The 18911-nt window shown below is 35.0% G+C and overlaps 1 protein-coding gene across 1 annotated transcript in view; it reads left to right on the top strand.

Moving 5' to 3' along the window:
* The window catches only part of LOC124369711, a 120798-nt gene that overhangs the window by 95999 nt on the left and 5888 nt on the right, over nucleotides 1-18911 (top strand). The gene's annotated exons all lie outside the window — the stretch shown is intronic.

The raw sequence follows: 18911 nt of genomic DNA, 5'->3' as shown, positions 1-18911 counted from the left end.
AATTACCATTTAAGGTTAAATTCTCCAATAAAGAAAAACATATTTTTATAATATATTTTTATTAGTTATTTGTGCATAAATGGCCACTCCCTTGTGCATTTGGATCGCCTCAAACACCGCACATTTATTTATTAGCTCTTAACGTGACGACGTTTTCCTCCATGAAACAATTCTTATCTAATTATCTAAATTTTAAAGTTTAATATAATTTATAAATTATGTCTGAAAATGCATTGAAGGTAGATATATTTTAGACAGGGTAATAAAAATAGTTCTCGTTAGATACTTAGTTATTAAAAGACGAAACTTTGAATCACAAAAGAGTAGACGGAATAAGATTAGTTTGTCAAAAGACAAACACAAGGAGATTAGCCGGGAACTCATAATGTTAACTCAGCTGTCAGCCAGCGCCTGAGTCTGCTACTAACACTGTTATGTTACTGTTCTCTTGTATGCAATTTATCATTAGGTATCCGAGATCTGAGTTGACGTATTATTTGTAATTTGGAATATATGGTTTAGCTAGAACTTTTAAAATGAGTGATATGTTAAATTATTTGTGAATTATATATAGTGAACATAATCTTTATTATATTTGTAAATATTGCAGATCATCTGCAGAAATATTTTTTGCTTATCAACACCTATTTATTAGATTAATTAGTTTGAAATGACTGCTTCTCAAGGTGTATTGATTCTAACTCAAAATGTTTACAACTTAACCATTATTGTGTCATTTTTGAAACACAATAGTCAAGGAAGCGAAAGAGTTGTACTAGAACTCGGAGGTTTTTTTGTTTGTTGTCTGGATGGTTCAGACAAATATAAGATATAAAGGACGAAACAGGATCTTCCTAAAATCATGTTATTGTCGGCCTGTTCATATATGTGATAACTCTTGAGAGAAAGGTTATAGAGACTTTAAGCTTATAACAGAGATTTCTCTTTGTCAAAAAATTTATTTTGAAGTTAAAATGTCAAAGAGCAGCGAGTTGCCAGTAACTCGGGAAAGAAATACAGTGTATTCACTTCTTTAAACACTTAGCAAACAAAGCAACAGAGCCAGTGAGTCAATCTTCCAGTGCACTCGTAAACTCCCGAAGTGAATAAAATGTGTTTGACACCATATAGTGTTTTAATTGAGCGTTGAAATAATTTTAATTTTGCAGTTTCATATTCCCAGGGAGCCAGTACGACACCAACCTGGGAAGGAAGTTTATCGAGCGCAGTTGTTCGATGTTGCTGAACCATAAATTTGTTCCTACCACTATTAATGTACCAGTGGACAATACGTAGTTAATGGCATCTGAACCTGCTGTACATGGGTATCTCAAGAATATATTAGAAAGATAAGGTCAATAATTCCAAGCTCATAAAGACATCTCGTTAAGAGCCTTCATATAAGTTATCAAATTGAGGCCACCAGAAAATTGTAAAGTTTAATCTACAAACAAAGTAACCAGTAGCTTAATTAATAAGTTAAACATAAGAATTATATTATTATTCGAAAATAAAGTTACTAGAGGCTATTTAATGTCATGACTTCCGGAGAGTGACTGAGTATGTATATATAAAATGAGAGCGATCTAAAAGGTATATAAATATGTACTAATATTTATTTTGCAGTTTTATACACCGGAAGTACACTAATTTTAGTTTTAAAAAATATGATTAGACTTTGTACTTTTCAAGTACAATATATACCAATGTGTCTAATTTTAAATCATAATATTGGCATCAATTAAGATTGGTGATAAGATATTGAACAATTTAAATAAGGGTAGAATCCATGATTTTTGCTATTAAGATACGACGCAGATTCTTGCAGTCCTGTTCCACGCGGTTATTTATTTGCTACTTATTGTATCTGAATAGAATATAATCTAGTTATTGTTTAAAACTCATTATTGTTGATAGATTTGAAAGTATACAAGGATTTCAGACATTGCCATATTTATACGTTACAAAAATAAAACAAAATATAAAAAGCTGGAATTGTCCTGTTTTCATATGTAAAAAATTAAAACATTTGGGATTTTAAGTTCAAGTACAAAAACCATAGGGTTTGTCAAATGTTTGCTTACTATCCAAACCATCGCTATCCTATTTCTTTAGGTGCGATGATGACATGACCTGAACTTTACCGATATTGATATTTTCTGGGATTTCCGCCCAGTGTCCTACATTTTCTAGTGTATGGAGAAGTGTTAGGAGTGTACCTGTATTGTATAGTGACATGGTTTGTATATTTCCTTTCGGTTGCTGGTCTTTAAGGTACACTATACAGATTATAATAAATAATAATGTAGCATAAACCAATCATCACACTCAACTCCCCATATTTATAAGCGGATGAGTTAGACACTCACTTCCGGTATAAGTTTCATGATATCCGTTAGACAAAATTGGTCTGCCTCAGCCATGAGAAAATCCCTGCGAGCTCTGACCGTAAGTATTAATGTTGTATAGTAAATTTTATTTAGCCTAGAATATGTTGTATATTGAAATAAATCATAAAGTAACATAGTTCTTGTTATTCATGATGATTTAATGCAGTAGTGATGATGCACGTGCTTAACCCTTCTGGTGCAGTAGTTTTAATTATACAGTATTAAGTAGTGTCTCGTTTCAAGATTGTTAGTTTTGGGGTTTTAGGCGGGTTCGTGATTAACATTTCATGGTAAACAAATTAGTGGTTGTCATGTTCCATGACGGCGTTCTCTTCATGTTGATTAACACCATTTCGTAGTTATCAATTTTCGTAGAAATCTTGATCCAGTAAGGTAAATTATTTTTACTTGGAAAATTCTTGCGAAAGTTTGTGGTGATGTTAAGGATTATGATTGCTTTCTTTACTAAGGCTATGTCAGTTAAAATGTAAGTCTGGATTAGACGGCACAAGTTGCACCAGACAGTAACAATAAAGTATTATTATAAGCAATGAAAGGCTAAGATTTAGTTGTTATTGTATATACTCCTGTATTCGAGATAATATGATTGATTTATTGAAGAATAACTTTTTATCAAGAGATTCAAATTTAGCTAGTATATCGTTACACGATTTAAAAAAGATTCCTGTACGTGATCAACATTATGCCTTACTTAACTTTGATATTTAAACAAGAAAAAAACCTGATTGAGAAATGCCGTGTTCTATTATTTTTAATAAACACAGATACGAAAAGAGTGGTGTGAGAAGATTAGTTGTAAACACGTAATGTAACCTCATCTGTCAGCTGACTGATCAGCTGTTTCCTTAACACTGTCACACTCATATCCTGTTCGCTATGTGAGGTATAGGTTGGTGTATATATAAATATATTGTGTACACTTAAATCCAAGGCTTCAGTTTCATCCTTCTAATATATAGGTCTAAGCAATATGTTCCCCATAACTGTAACAGAATTAAGACAAGTTTGTCAAAAGAAAAATGTAGGGATATTAGCAGGAAACAGGTACTCTTACTTTAGCCGTCAGCTGGTGAGTGAATCAGCTTTGTTTTAACACTACTGTATTACGCAACTGTACTTTATAAAATGTACCTGGCATATCCTATGCACTATGATTTAATATGTGTACTGCCGTAACATATTGATGATAAATAATAAATAAATAAAATTATTCTTATCATCAAGTATTCTAATTGACTTGGCATGAACTGAAGAAGGTTTTCCTGGATATTTAGAATAATTTGCAATTGTCATTACTATTTGATATACTTCTATGTGGCTGATTGCATACTACCAAGTTAAAGTGCACAACATGGCCTGCTGCATCTGCCACTGATAGGTTTCGCGGTCAGGGATATTTTAAAACTAACGATCTTTCGATTAATTAATTAAAATACTATAAGTGATATGTATGCCATCTGTATAATCTTTGTATATAATGCTATTGTACTCTAAAACACCATGTGGGAGTTAATAGTTAATTCGTACACATATTTTAACGGGTGTATTTAACATACCTGTACCACAATGAGTTAAAGCTTCCCCTTAGAACTAATCTGTAGAAAGGATTAAGTAGAAGTTAGCGTGGAAATTACATATGTGGCTGACACAGCTATAATACACAGCGTGGACGTTAACTATCGAACTTGACATACCTCTTGAGTAGACTTAATAGAGGTGTTTTAGGACAGCTATAATACACAACGTGGACGTGAACTATCGAACTTGACATACTTCTTGAGTATACTTGATAGAGGCGCTTTAGTACAGCTATAATACACAGCGTGGACGTGAACTATCGAACTTGACATACCTCTTGAGTAGACTTGATAGAGGTGCTTTAGGACAGCTATAATACACAGCGTGGACGTTAACTATCGAACTTGACATACCTCTTGAGTAGACTTAATAGAGGTTCTTTAGGGCAGCTAAAATACACAATGTGGACGTGAACTATCGAACATGACATACCTCTTGAATAGACTTGATAGAGGCGCTTTAGGACAGCTATAATACACAGCGTGGACGTTAACTATCGAACTTGACATACTTCTTGAGTATACTTGATAGAGGCGCTTTAGTACAGCTATAATACACAGCGTGGACGTGAACTATCGAACTTGACATACCTCTTGAGTAGACTTGATAGAGGTGCTTTAGGACAGCTATAATACACAACGTGGACGCGAACTATCGAACATGACATACCTCTTGAATAGACTTCATAGAGGCGCTTTAGGACAGCTATAATACACAGCGTGGACGTTAACTATCGACCTTGACATACCTCTGGGTAGACTTGATAGAGGCGCTTTAGGACAGCTATAATACACAGCGTGGACATGAACTATCGAACTTGACATACCTCTTGAGTAGACTTGATAGAGGCGCTTTAGGACAGCTATAATACACAACGTGGACGTTAAGTATCGAACTTGACATACCTCTTGAGTAGACTTGATAGAGGTGCTTTAGGACAGCTATAATACACGGCGTGGACGTGAACTATCGAACTTGACATACCTCTGGGTAGACTTCATAGAGGCGCTTTAGGACAGCTATAATACACAACGTGGACGTGAACTATCGAACATGAAATACCTCTTGAATAGACTTGATAGAGGCGCTTTAGGACAGCTATAATACACAACGTGGACGTGAACTATCGAACTTGACATACCTCTTGAGTAGACTTGATAGAGGCACTTTAGGACAGATATAATACACAGGGTGGACGTAAACTATCGAACTTGACATACCTCTTGAGTAGACTTGATAGAGGCACTTTAGGACAGCTATAATACACAGCGTGGACGTGACCTATCGAACTTGACATACTTCTTGAGTATACATGATAGAGGCGCTGTAGGACAACTATAATACACAGCGTGGAAGTTAACTATCGAACTTGACATACCTCTTAAGTAGAATTGATAGAGGCACTTTAGGACAGCTATAATACACAGCGTGGACGTGAACTATCGAACTTGACATACTTCTTGAGTATACTTGATAGAGGCGCTGTAGGACAACTATAATACACAGCGTGGAAGTTAACTATTGAACTTGACATACCTCTTGAGTAGACTTGATAGAGGCGCTTTACGACAGCTATAATACACAGCGTGGACGTGAACTATCGAACTTGACATACCTCTTGAATAGACTTGATAGAGGCGCTTTAGGACAGCTATAACACACAGCGTGGACGTGAACTATCGAACTTGACATACCTCTTGAGTAGACTTGATAGAGGCGCTTTAGGACAGCTATAACACACAGCGTGGACGTGAACTATCGAACTTGACATACCTCTTGAGTAGACTTGATAGAGGTGCTTTAGGACAGCTATAACACACAGCGTGGACGTGAACTATCGAACTTGACATACCTCTTGAGTAGACTTGATAGAGGTGCTTTAGGACAGCTATAATACACAGCGTGGACGTGAACTATCGAACTTGACATACCTCTTGAATAGACTTGATAGAGGTGCTTTAGGACAGCTATAATACACAGCGTGGACGTGAATTATCGAACTTGACATACCTCTTGAATAGACTTGATAGAGGCGCTTTAGGACACGTAACTTGAACAGAATATTATATAAGTAATAGGAATAATAGGCATTGCTATTGCGAACACCTTGGTGACGGAGAGATGCTTTCGGAAAGTCAGGTGCCTACCTGATAAGATATATATAGAGTGCTTAGGTAACACTCTCGAGAGAAAAAAATTGTATTTGATTCGCATAAGGAAACTATAATACTTGAAAGGAATTTTTTAATTTTAAAACAAATGTAGAATGGAATGCGTTGTTTTCCATGTTTTACTGAAAGCCATTTATTTCCAATAATCATTTCAAACATTCCATGAAGTGCTTACTGTTGTAGTTTATTCTTTTTAGCGTTTTTGTATTCTGATACAGTAATATTTGTTGTATAAACACAATACAATATGGTATTACCATTAAATTTGAGAAATATTTTATTACAATTTTAAAAATGAAGCTGTGGGTAAGATTTTTCAAATTTATTAGTATCAAGTGTCATAGTACAGTTTCACAAGCGTTACAGTGATTCTTAACACTCGATTATTACAAAAAACAAAAATAATCTTTTAATGAGAACTAGACCAAAGAATTTTAAAAGATAAATATATTTGTAGACAATCTAACACGTACACATTACATCAGAATTCAAATATGTGTTTTACTCCAAGTTCGCTTTCAGAAGTCGATCCTCCGCCATTTTGATTGCAATAACTTGTCACACTCCAAATCTCTCGACAATTCCGCTATTGTTGTGCTGTGAAGAATAAGCGGATAATATTTTAGACAGTGTGTTACGAAAACCAGATTTATTGATGCAGCAACAATAATAAATTCAATGGTTTATGCACTTTATGAGTATTCCTACTGGATCAACTGTGCAAACCCACCCCCCTCTACATCAAGGTCCTTCCACTTTGAAAGAGGTCGGTTTTTACGATTATCACGTAAACGACCTTTCAATTTTTCATTACCTGAACTAATTAAAATTATAATTTAAAGTTGTTTTTATTAGGTAAACAATTAACTAATAATTTGTCATACACCAAATGTTTTCTTTATTATGTAGTTACACATTAACAATTAAACACTAAAAGATCTAAAATATTCTGATATTCTTATTATATCATAGTTTTCTGTTTGTAGGCTCACGGCGAGTATATGATGCATTATAATTTCAATATTCCATTCCGTTAGATAAGACTTGTAAAGCTTATCAAGTATTCGCCTCATGGGCCCAGGTGGGCAGTTATTCATGGGATATCTGATACTGTTGAATCGTTTGATATAGAAGCAGAGTTAAACGTGTGCAATCCAAACCTCCTTACCAATGTATAGAAACCGATATTAACATTACATTACATTCTAATGTATAAATTAAAAACTTTAAATTGTATTTGTGGCTTTATTATTACCATGTATTAAAACTCTGCATTTTGTGTACGGTTTGGAAGGATATTTTAAATTATAGTCTGAGGTTTGACAGAACATCGTAACTATGAAATGTATTACAACAACCGATACATACAACCGAGTATCAAACTACCTGACGCGACGAAACGTAACAAGGCTTTTCTTTATGGAGTTACTTGCAACTCTTAAACCTTCTAACTCCAAAATTATAGGACTTGGCTGTAAAGTCTTAATGATCATTAAACTCATAGGACTGCTTCTACATTCGTAACGACCGAAGAATCATAGGACTGCCTCTATAATCGGCATCTCATACATTGTATAGTAGATGAATAAACACGAGAAAACCATTAAGCTGGATTTACTTTATTCAAGCAAACACCTAATATTTCTGTTCTTATTTTGTACTTCCTAAATTCTCCTTTAAAAGCTCATTTAAACCGTTATAATCATCATCTACAAGTAATAGTCATAGACGTTAAATTTTACCTACATAAAAACAATGTCTCTTAAATATGTGTATACCTGTCGCACCTGCCTGAACACCGCAGTCTAGGAGATACACATCTACAATGAGCTGACTATATTAGTGAGGACATTCACTTTTTGTAAAAGTACTACGAGGGTCAGTAAAGATGGCTGGCTAAATATTAATTACTTTCTCAGTCTAATGAGGAAGATTAAAAAATCCAAAAGAGTGAAATCCAATGGAAAGTTAAAGCGATGCAACAGATGGGTCGGTACACAAAAGGGTTATTACGTTTTTATGAAGAGAGGGAAAACAGTCGCATTGTGTATTTTGCTCATCCGATTCTTATAATGAATTTAGACGAAGCTGCAAAACTCACGTATGTAAAACCAAATATAAAACGACGAATCAATTTTTACAGTTTATTTATTAACTCATCTTATGGTTCTAACATAAAAAACCAATAGGGAAATGATTGCAGGCATTAAGCTCGCTCAATAGAAAAGTTTCTTAATTCACTGCTGTCAACCTTTTTATATATAAAATATAAGTTATAAAATATGATATCATCAATAAACGCAAAGACATTTTTGACTTTAATATTCAGATGCAATTCAATCGAATCCGAACTGTAACTTATAACTGTTATATTAGTTTATTTATACAGCAGATGTACAATTACTGTGTTGTTCTTTATTACTACAAAGCCAATCAGAAAATACATGATCACTTCTTAGTACATCTAGAAGTAATTTAATACGTTAATATACGTGAAGGTTTATTTAATTGGGTTCTGTACCTTATTGCGTCCTCTCAGTAGAAAACTATTATTCCATGGTTAGTATATTAGTGTTTATTAACCATCATTATGGTTCTTTTATGCTGATTTGGTCATTATTGCTACTATTTGGTCCAATTACATTACTTAAAAGTGTACAAAATGATTCCCAAAGGGAAATACTGTATTTAGTATCGAATGTATTTGTATATTATATACCGGTTTAGAAGTTTTAAGAGAACTATAGCAAGCAATGATGTGAAAATGCCCGTGTATGTAAGTTACAATTGAAGTTTTTCAACGAAAAGATAAATGATCTTGATGTTATTAAAAAGTATAATACAATTATTTATAGTATGTTGATTTATTTAAAGAAATGAATTACAATGAATATCTAAATTACATGGGGAACCATCGCAATATAGTTATTATTTGTTACGTTTAAAAGTGAAAATATTATTATTATTATTTGCTTTAGAAACCATTTTACAAAACACAATTTGAAATTTATATTACTAGTATTATTTATTAAAGATCCAGCACATAACATAATACAGTGAATCGTTGTATTTACTAATTTTTAATATGGCTAAATTTAGAGATGACAAGTAAAATGACAGTAAGCATTTGAAACATAGTACATATTACAAAGTTTATCACTGACAAGGTTAAACTCCATGGCATAACTTCCATCACGTCAAACTCTTCCCTACAATGACGTTAATTGTCAAGTTAGGTAACTAACTAATACATAATTTTCGTAATTGTTCTGATAACTTACTAATTGGACACACAGTATATATTATAAAACTTTGGTTAATAGCAAGAGTGAAACTCCAATGAATATTTGAGATGAGATAGAATTGTTCGATCCAGTAACGTAAATTATATAGTGTAATAATCAACTAAAGCATCACTTCTTTTATTGCAGTGACTAACTAATAGCTCAACACGTCATACAGTACTTTATATTAAACCATGATTAATTATTGTAGTAAATCCTATGGTATAACTTACATTACGTTAAACAGTTCCCTCCAAGGTCGTAACAAAGTATTAATAATAAATGTCCTCAGCTTGCTTGTGGGAATATTTGTCTGCGCTATCAGGGCAAGACAAAAGCTACCACGCAAAATTAAAAGCGTCGAATCCCTGTATTTTTAATCCAAAGTTGTCCAGGATTTTTATAAGCTATTTTATTAGAGAGTGTCCGAGAGAGGTAGGATCACCAGAGTTACTATTTGTTCAGTTATAGATTATGACGGAATTTTGGGAAATTACAGCTCTGGTGCATTTGTAAGCTTAAATCAGTGAAAAAGTAACAGAACGTCAACCATTCTGTGGAGTCCTCAGTTGTGTAGCCTTTATATCCATTCCATTGTTTGGGGTTTCTTTCTGAAGATGGAAGGATTATAAAGGAAAGAGGAATTTGTTTGAGATCTGCAATCTGATATTATTTGAATGACTAACCTAATACATAACTACAATCTAGGTTAAAGTAATAAAAAAATACCAGAGCGTTGTGACACGCATAAGTCGGGAACAACATAAACCATGTTGTGTGTCTATTTCATCCATACTAACTTTAAAACATGCACTTAATAAAATTAAACACTAATTATTAAAACTGAACAACTTAATACAGGTCCAAATAGATCTACACTACGTAATATCCAATTCAAAATTAAACAATTCCTAACACTCTAGAAGAGAAAAAACATCGTTGTGCTTCAGGACGGATGAGAAAGCTTTCTTTTTATTCCTACCCATAGGAAGGTATCTGATTTGTTAGTAACATCTAATCTTTGTTTCTTAAGATATTGGATCTAATTAAAGAGCATTTATATCTCAGAGAAGGCCTGCACATATCTAGAAGCAATCCACTGTGCAGGTTTAGCAATGTTAGGGTTCAAACTGAAAATTTAAGGGGTTTCACCTTCGAGGCCTACATTCTTGGCAGTTGGCCACTCTTTAAAATAAAATAAAGTTTTTAACCACACAAGTCATAGGTAACAATAGAGACATTTCCATGGTGAAAAGGCTGCTGTCAGACCAATCATGCTACGTAATCATCTGTAGTCATGCACACCATGTTTGGCGGATTAAGAAATATCATGGTGTTTAATAAACTGTCCACGAACCTGTGTAATAAACCTTTTTTGTTTCACTATCAGAAATCTGATTTTGGCCAAAAGCTCTGAACAGTGATAATATGAACATACCGTAATATGGATACATTGTCCAGATTATCTTCGTTGGAAGATAAATTCTGTAATATTATATTGTAAAATCGTAATCTAAAATTAAAATATTGTATATAAATTAGATCATACATTGAACCTATAATCATTAACATTTTAATAATATTCATCAGAAGGTTGGATCTCACCTGGTAAATTTGGTTTATATCTTTAAATATATGTGTAATTCCAAGCAACGCCAGCTTATTCACTGCGTAAATTATTATGAGTTTTATAAACACATATCACCATAATGTCTGTATTGGACATCTTTATGAGAAGGAATAAAGACAAATCTTAAAGGGTTTGCGTGAAATTTACGCCAGCACATAGTAACAAAGTTTAGGCATTTTCCTCATTTGATCATTTTAGAAGGAATTGAAGACAATCTTAAACAGTGTTTGTAACGGTGGTGCACGTAAAATGTCCAATATAGTCTGAAACAATATAGTGTGAAAGCAATGTTGTGTATTTTATTAACCCTGTGTAATAAACTAACCCCTTTTTTGTTTCACTATCAGAAATCAGATTTTGGCCAAAAGCTCTGAACAGTGATAATATGAACATACCGTAATATGGTTACATTGTCCAGATTATCTTCGTTGGAAGATAAATTCTATAATATTATATTGTAAAATTGTAATCTGACATTAAAATATTGTATATAAATTAGATCATACATTGAACCTATAATCATTAACATTTTATTAATATTCATCAGAAGGTTGGATCTCACCTGGTAAATTTGGTTTATATCTTTAAATATATGTGTAATTCCAAGCAACGCCAGCTTATTCACTGGGTAAATTATTATGGGTTTTATAAACACATATCACCATAATGTCTGTATTGGACATCTTTATGAGAAGGAATGAAAACAAATCTTAAAGGGTTTACGTGAAATTTACGCCAGCACATAGTAACAAGGTTTAGGCATTTTCCTCATTTGATCATTTTAGAAGGAATTGAAGACAATCTTAAACAGTGTTTGTAACGGTGGTGCACGTAAAATGTCCAATATAGTCTGAAACAATATAGTGTGAAAGCAATGTTGTGTATTTTACCTCCGTTATTACATTCTGAGAAAATATACAGAATAACGTAAACAAACGTCCAAGAAATAGGTAAAATATCCTATGTATGTTATCTCTAAAAGAATTTTGGAATGAATACAGACCAACCAGAAAGTAAGTTTGTATGAGATTTACTTAACATGCATCTTACGCTAACAAATATCCCAAGCACTAGGAAATAAATATTGTCCCTTTAATAGCATTTGGGAAGAAATGTAAAAGCGTCATCAAATGTATGCTATGGACGTGCATAAAATGTTCACTAAGCTCAGTCTAAACTATTTATCCTTCCAAAGCATGAGGACTACGATAAAACCTCAATTAATGCATTTACAGCGTATGTAAAGAATACTGCACTCAACTTACAGCTATCGATATAAAACATGGCTGTCTATTCTTTCCTTAAACAAAATTTTAGGATAAGAAAGTACGAAACAAACAAATGATTCGTTACAGATAGTCACTAAATGGACCTTTTAATCAGTCTTCAGATCAAACAAATGTCTATAAAGTATTTTCGTTATGTACTTGTACAAGTAATTTTAGAAGGAATACAGAACAACCTAAACTAATGAACAATGCGGAGAATACAGGAAATTAATCGTACTTTAGACTAAAGCTCTAATTATGTACAATGCATGTTGGTTATTTTCCCCTTTATAAAATATTGAGAAGTTAACAACGTCAACTAATACTTCATTTACACGTACATGAAGTGTATTTCATGCTCAGACTACAAGATTAAAAAAAGTAGAAGTACGAATAAAAAGAATATTCTCCTCTAAGAATGTTCATAATGAATCAAGGAAAAATTTAACTAAAGTTTTTTACAGCGTACAGTAAATAGATCTTAGGCTGTCTAAGAATTTTTAACCCGACATTTTGTATTATTTAACTTGATTACGGAAATATGCCATTGTATGACACCAATTTTTAAGGTTTCAATAAAAGGAAGAGATCGGTGAAAAATAGTTTTCTCTTGACTATTCATTGAAATTCAATATAGCGTCAACAGAAATTATGTTATTGGTTGACTGTGTTAAAGCAATATATTTTGGACAAGTCAGCATATATTGCGGTTGTTGGTGATTGTCGTTTGGCTCGACAAGAGTTTTAGTAAAAAATGTTAAGAACAAAAAAATAAAAAGACTGGTGGAAGTTTAAGTTCCAGGTTGACTGTTCTCAACATAACATAACAGAAGTTCGGATTTTTTCTGTTTGCGGTTGTATTTCAGTTCGTTTAATAATATAGTATAATATATATATATATATATATATATATATATATATATATATATATATATATATATATATATATATATATAAAATAATGTGTTTTATTAAGTACAGGTTTATAGGTAGTGTGTATGAAATAGAGTAATAATAATATATGTGTTGTAATTTTTACCTTATGCGTATAACAAATCTCTGTTTATTTTATGCTAGATTGTAATTATGTGTTAGGTTAGTTACCCACCTGAGCAAGATATCTTATGTCAGATATCGTAACTTAGTGTTACTGATTTATTTGCTGGGCCTTAGCGTAGCCTATCACTCGTGGTTCTGCCCACACAATATCTCATACACGAACTGATCTATAGACTTACAATTTTGTATGAAGCTTCATTTCTACATGTGAAAAACTGTATTCGGTGATGGCGCATGTCACTCAATGGGAATTTGCTGAGCCTTAGCGTAGCCTATCACTCGTGGTTCTGCCCACACGATATCTCATACACGAACTGATCTATAGACTTACAATTTTGTATGAAGCTTCATTTCTACATGTGGAAAACTGTATTCGGTGATGGCGCATGTCACTCAATGGGAATTTGCTGAGCCTTAGCGTAGCCTATCACTCGTGGTTCTGCCCACACGATATCTCATACACGAACTGACCTATAGACTTACAATTTTGTATGAAGCTTCACTTCTACATGTGGAAAACTGTATTCGGTGATGGTGCATGTCACTCAATGGGATTTTGCTGAGCCTTAGCGTAGCCTATCACTCGTGGTTCTGCCCACACGATATCTCATACACGAACTGACCTATAGACTTACAATTTTGTATGAAGTTTCACTTCTACATGTGGAAAACTGTATTCGGTGATGGTGCATGTCACTCAATGGGACATGCTGAGCCTTAGCGTAGCCTATCACTCGTGGTTCTGCCCACACGATATCTCATACACGAACTGATCTATAGACTTACAATTTTGTATGAAGCTTCATTTCTACAAGTGGAAAACTGTATTCGGTGATGGTGCATGTCACTCAATGGGACATGCTGAGCCTTAGCTTAGCCTATCACTCGTGGTTCTGCCCACACGATATCTCATACACGAACTGATCTATAGACTTACAATTTTGTATGAAGTTTCACTTCTACATGTGGAAAACTGTATTCGGTGATGGTGCATGTCACTCAATGGGACATGCTGAGCCTTAGTGTAGCCTATCACTCGTGGTTCTGCCCACACGATATCTCATACACGAACTGATCTATAGACTTACAATTTTGTATGAAGCTTCACTTCTACATGTGGAAAACTGTATTCGGTGATGGTGCATGTCACTCAATGGGACATGCTGAGCCTTAGCGTAGCCTATCACTCGTGGTTCTGCCCACACGATATCTCATACACGAACTGACCTATAGACTTACAATTTTGTATGAAGCTTCACTTCTACATGTGGAAAAACTGTATTCGGTGATGGTGCATGTCACTCAATGGGACATGCTGAGCCTTAGCGTAGCCTATCACTCGTGGTTCTGCCCACACGATATCTCATACACGAACTGATCTATAGACTTACAATTTTGTATGAAGCTTCATTTCTACAAGTGGAAAACTGTATTCGGTGATGGTGCATGTCACTCAATGGGACATGCTGAGCCTTAGCGTAGCCTATCACTCGTGGTTCTGCCCACACGATATCTCATACACGAACTGACCTATAGACTTACAATTTTGTATAAAGCTTCATTTCTACAAGTGGAAAACTGTATTCGGTGATGGTGCATGTCACTCAATGGGATTTTGCTGAGCGTCAGTGTAGCCTATCACTCGTGGTTCTGCCCACACGATATCTCATACACGAACTGACCTATAGACTTACAATTTTGTATGAAGCTTCACTTCTACATGTGGAAAACTGTATTCGGTAATGGCGCATGTCACTCAATGGGAATTTGCTGAGCCTTAGCGTAGCCTATCACTCGTGGTTCTGCCCACACGATATCTCATACACGAACTGACCTATAGACTTACAATTTTGTATGAAGCTTCACTTCTACATGTGGAAAACTGTATTCGGTGATGGTGCATGTCACTCAATGGGATTTTGCTGAGCGTCAGTGTAGCCTATCACTCGTGGTTCTGCCACACGATATCTCATACACGAACTGACCTATAGACTTACAATTTTGTATGAAGCTTCACTTCTACATGTGGAAAACTGTATTCGGTGATGGCGCATGTCACTCAATGGGAATTTGCTGAGCCTTAGCGTAGCCTATCACTCGTGGTTCTGCCCACACGATATCTCATACACGAACTGACCTATAGACTTACAATTTTGTATGAAGCTTCATTTCTACATGTGGAAAACTGTATTCGGTGATGGTGCATGTCACTCAATGGGATTTTGCTGAGCGTCAGTGTAGCCTATCACTCGTGGTTCTGCCCACACGATATCTCATACACGAACTGACCTATAGACTTACAATTTTGTATGAAGCTTCACTTCTACATGTGGAAAACTGTATTCGGTGATGGTGCATGTCACTCAATGGGACATGCTGAGCCTTAGCGTAGCCTATCACTCGTGGTTCTGCCCACACGATATCTCATACACGAACTGACCTATAGACTTACAATTTTGTATGAAGCTTCACTTCTACATGTGGAAAACTGTATTCGGTGATGGTGCATGTCACTCAATGGGACATGCTGAGCCTTAGCGTAGCCTATCACTCGTGGTTCTGCCCACACGATATCTCATACACGAACTGATCTATAGACTTACAATTTTGTATGAAGCTTCATTTCTACAAGTGGAAAACTGTATTCGGTGATGGTGCATGTCACTCAATGGGACATGCTGAGCCTTAGCGTAGCCTATCACTCGTGGTTCTGCCCACACGATATCTCATACACGAACTGATCTATAGACTTACAATTTTGTATGAAGCTTCATTTCTACAAGTGGAAAACTGTATTCGGTGATGGTGCATGTCACTCAATGGGACATGCTGAGCCTTAGCGTAGCCTATCACTCGTGGTTCTGCCCACACGATATCTCATACACGAACTGATCTATAGACTTACAATTTTGTATAAAGCTTCATTTCTACAAGTGGAAAACTGTATTCGGTGATGGTGCATGTCACTCAATGGGATTTTGCTGAGCGTCAGTGTAGCCTATCACTCGTGGTTCTGCCCACACGATATCTCATACACGAACTGACCTATAGACTTACAATTTTGTATGAAGCTTCACTTCTACATGTGGAAAACTGTATTCGGTGATGGCGCATGTCACTCAATGGGAATTTGCTGAGCCTTAGCGTAGCCTATCACTCGTGGTTCTGCCCACACGATATCTCATACACGAACTGACCTATAGACTTACAATTTTGTATGAAGCTTCACTTCTACATGTGGAAAACTGTATTCGGTGATGGTGCATGTCACTCAATGGGATTTTGCTGAGCGTCAGTGTAGCCTATCACTCGTGGTTCTGCCCACACGATATCTCATACACGAACTGACCTATAGACTTACAATTTTGTATGAAGCTTCACTTCTACATGTGGAAAAACTGTATTCGGTGATGGCGCATGTCACTCAATGGGAATTTGCTGAGCCTTAGCGTAGCCTATCACTCGTGGTTCTGCCCACACGATATCTCATACACGAACTGACCTATAGACTTACAATTTTGTATGAAGCTTCATTTCTACATGTGGAAAACTGTATTCGGTGATGGTGCATGTCACTCAATGGGATTTTGCTGAGCGTCAGTGTAGCCTATCACTCGTGGTTCTGCCCACACGATATCTCATACACGAACTGACCTATAGACTTACAATTTTGTATGAAGCTTCACTTCTACATGTGGAAAACTGTATTCGGTGATGGTGCATGTCACTCAATGGGATTTTGCTGAGCCTTAGCGTAGCCTATCACTTGTGGTTCTGCCCACACAATATCTCATACACGAACTGATCTATAGACTTACAATTTTGTATGAAGCTTCATTTCTACATGTGGAAAACTGTATTCGGTGATGGTGCATGTCACTCAATGGGATTTTGCTGAGCGTCAGTGTAGCCTATCACTCGTGGTTCTGCCCACACGATATCTCATACACGAACTGACCTATAGACTTACAATTTTGTATGAAGCTTCACTTCTACATGTGGAAAACTGTATTCGGTGATGGTGCATGTCACTCAATGGGATTTTGCTGAGCCTTAGCGTAGCCTATCACTTGTGGTTCTGCCCACACAATATCTCATACACGAACTGATCTATAGACTTACAATTTTGTATGAAGCTTCATTTCTACATGTGGAAAACTGTATTCGGTGATGGTGCATGTCACTCAATGGGATTTTGCTGAGCGTTGGCAAATATTTTTACATTTGTCTAATGGGTAATCCTGATTGCAACGAGAAAATAGCAAAATAAATATATGTGTAAACAAACTCAATAAAACATAAGAGATTCAAACATTAGACATATTAACACTTGCAGCCTAACTATTCTAACACATACAGAATTATTTTATAGTGAATTTGTGTGTAGAGTTTTATACATCTATCATTTAAACAACTTATATAAAACACAATTTATTGAACAAAAATCTTAATGAATCTTGTAGCAAGATATGCCAGTAAAACTTTCCTATGTAGACTCTAACTATTGTATGAACATACAGTTCTATAAGAATAAATTCTATGGTGCGTCATGTTTTGTCAACATCTTCTATGTATTAATATGTCCGCCAAACATCTCGGGATTAAAATGAGCTACAGGTTTGAAATGTTGCATGTAACCTTAGCGAAGTCTGTTACGACACTTGGTGTGGTGATCTCCTACCTTTTTATATCACTAAACGATGGAAAATATCCGGAAAAAATAATTAATGTCTCTCTACACGTCTTCAAAATAAAATAAATAAATCCCAACCTTTCACAAAATAATACTCAGTTGGAACGTTCAGCTCATCCGTTATATATAAACCGCAGTAGTACAAAGAGAGTATCGCTAATGTCCGTGATATTTAACACAATAAAATGTAACACTCTAGAAACACACCTTACTGAGAACGGTTCTGCTGTAGAGGAAGGTCTTCATTTATTTACATACAAGGGTGCACAGAATAATTTAAACTGTGCATGGAGACTAGAAGCGTCTCCTAACTTTAACGTACTCAGTACACAAGGCTTTGTTTATTGTTTAAATACCCCGCAGGGGGGGCAAAGTAAACCCAACCGAATCCAGATATCTCATTATCAAAAGTCAATCAATAGATGTAATAAGATTAATAATGTTAATCAATTTTGATTTCCTTGTGTTATCTCCTTTATTGTATTTAATCAAAGTTTTGATTACTATAGCTGGATAAACACTTCCTACCAGCCAAAAAAACATAATATCGTAGTTTGTAGAGTAAAAGTTGTCATATCCGATCTTGACGGCACTGAGCCATGGTCGGAGCAAAAAAATTCGGATAACCTTATGAGCGAAACCCCATTTTTTCAAAGCAAAATCGTGTATATATTTTATGATGAACACTCATACAGTAATGCATGTAACAGTGTATACAGCATTAGTGAAATGGTTTCAGCTAAAATAAAACTATACAGCGTTATGTATACAGTATTCATTGATAAAAATCATAAAAGTTATATGCTTACGGAAAATA

This window comes from Homalodisca vitripennis, chromosome X, assembly GCF_021130785.1.
Source record: "Homalodisca vitripennis isolate AUS2020 chromosome X, UT_GWSS_2.1, whole genome shotgun sequence".
Classification (NCBI taxonomy): Eukaryota; Metazoa; Arthropoda; class Insecta; order Hemiptera; family Cicadellidae; genus Homalodisca; species Homalodisca vitripennis.
The sequence above is the reverse complement of the archived record's forward strand: the minus strand, read 5'-3'. Positions and strand labels throughout refer to the sequence as shown.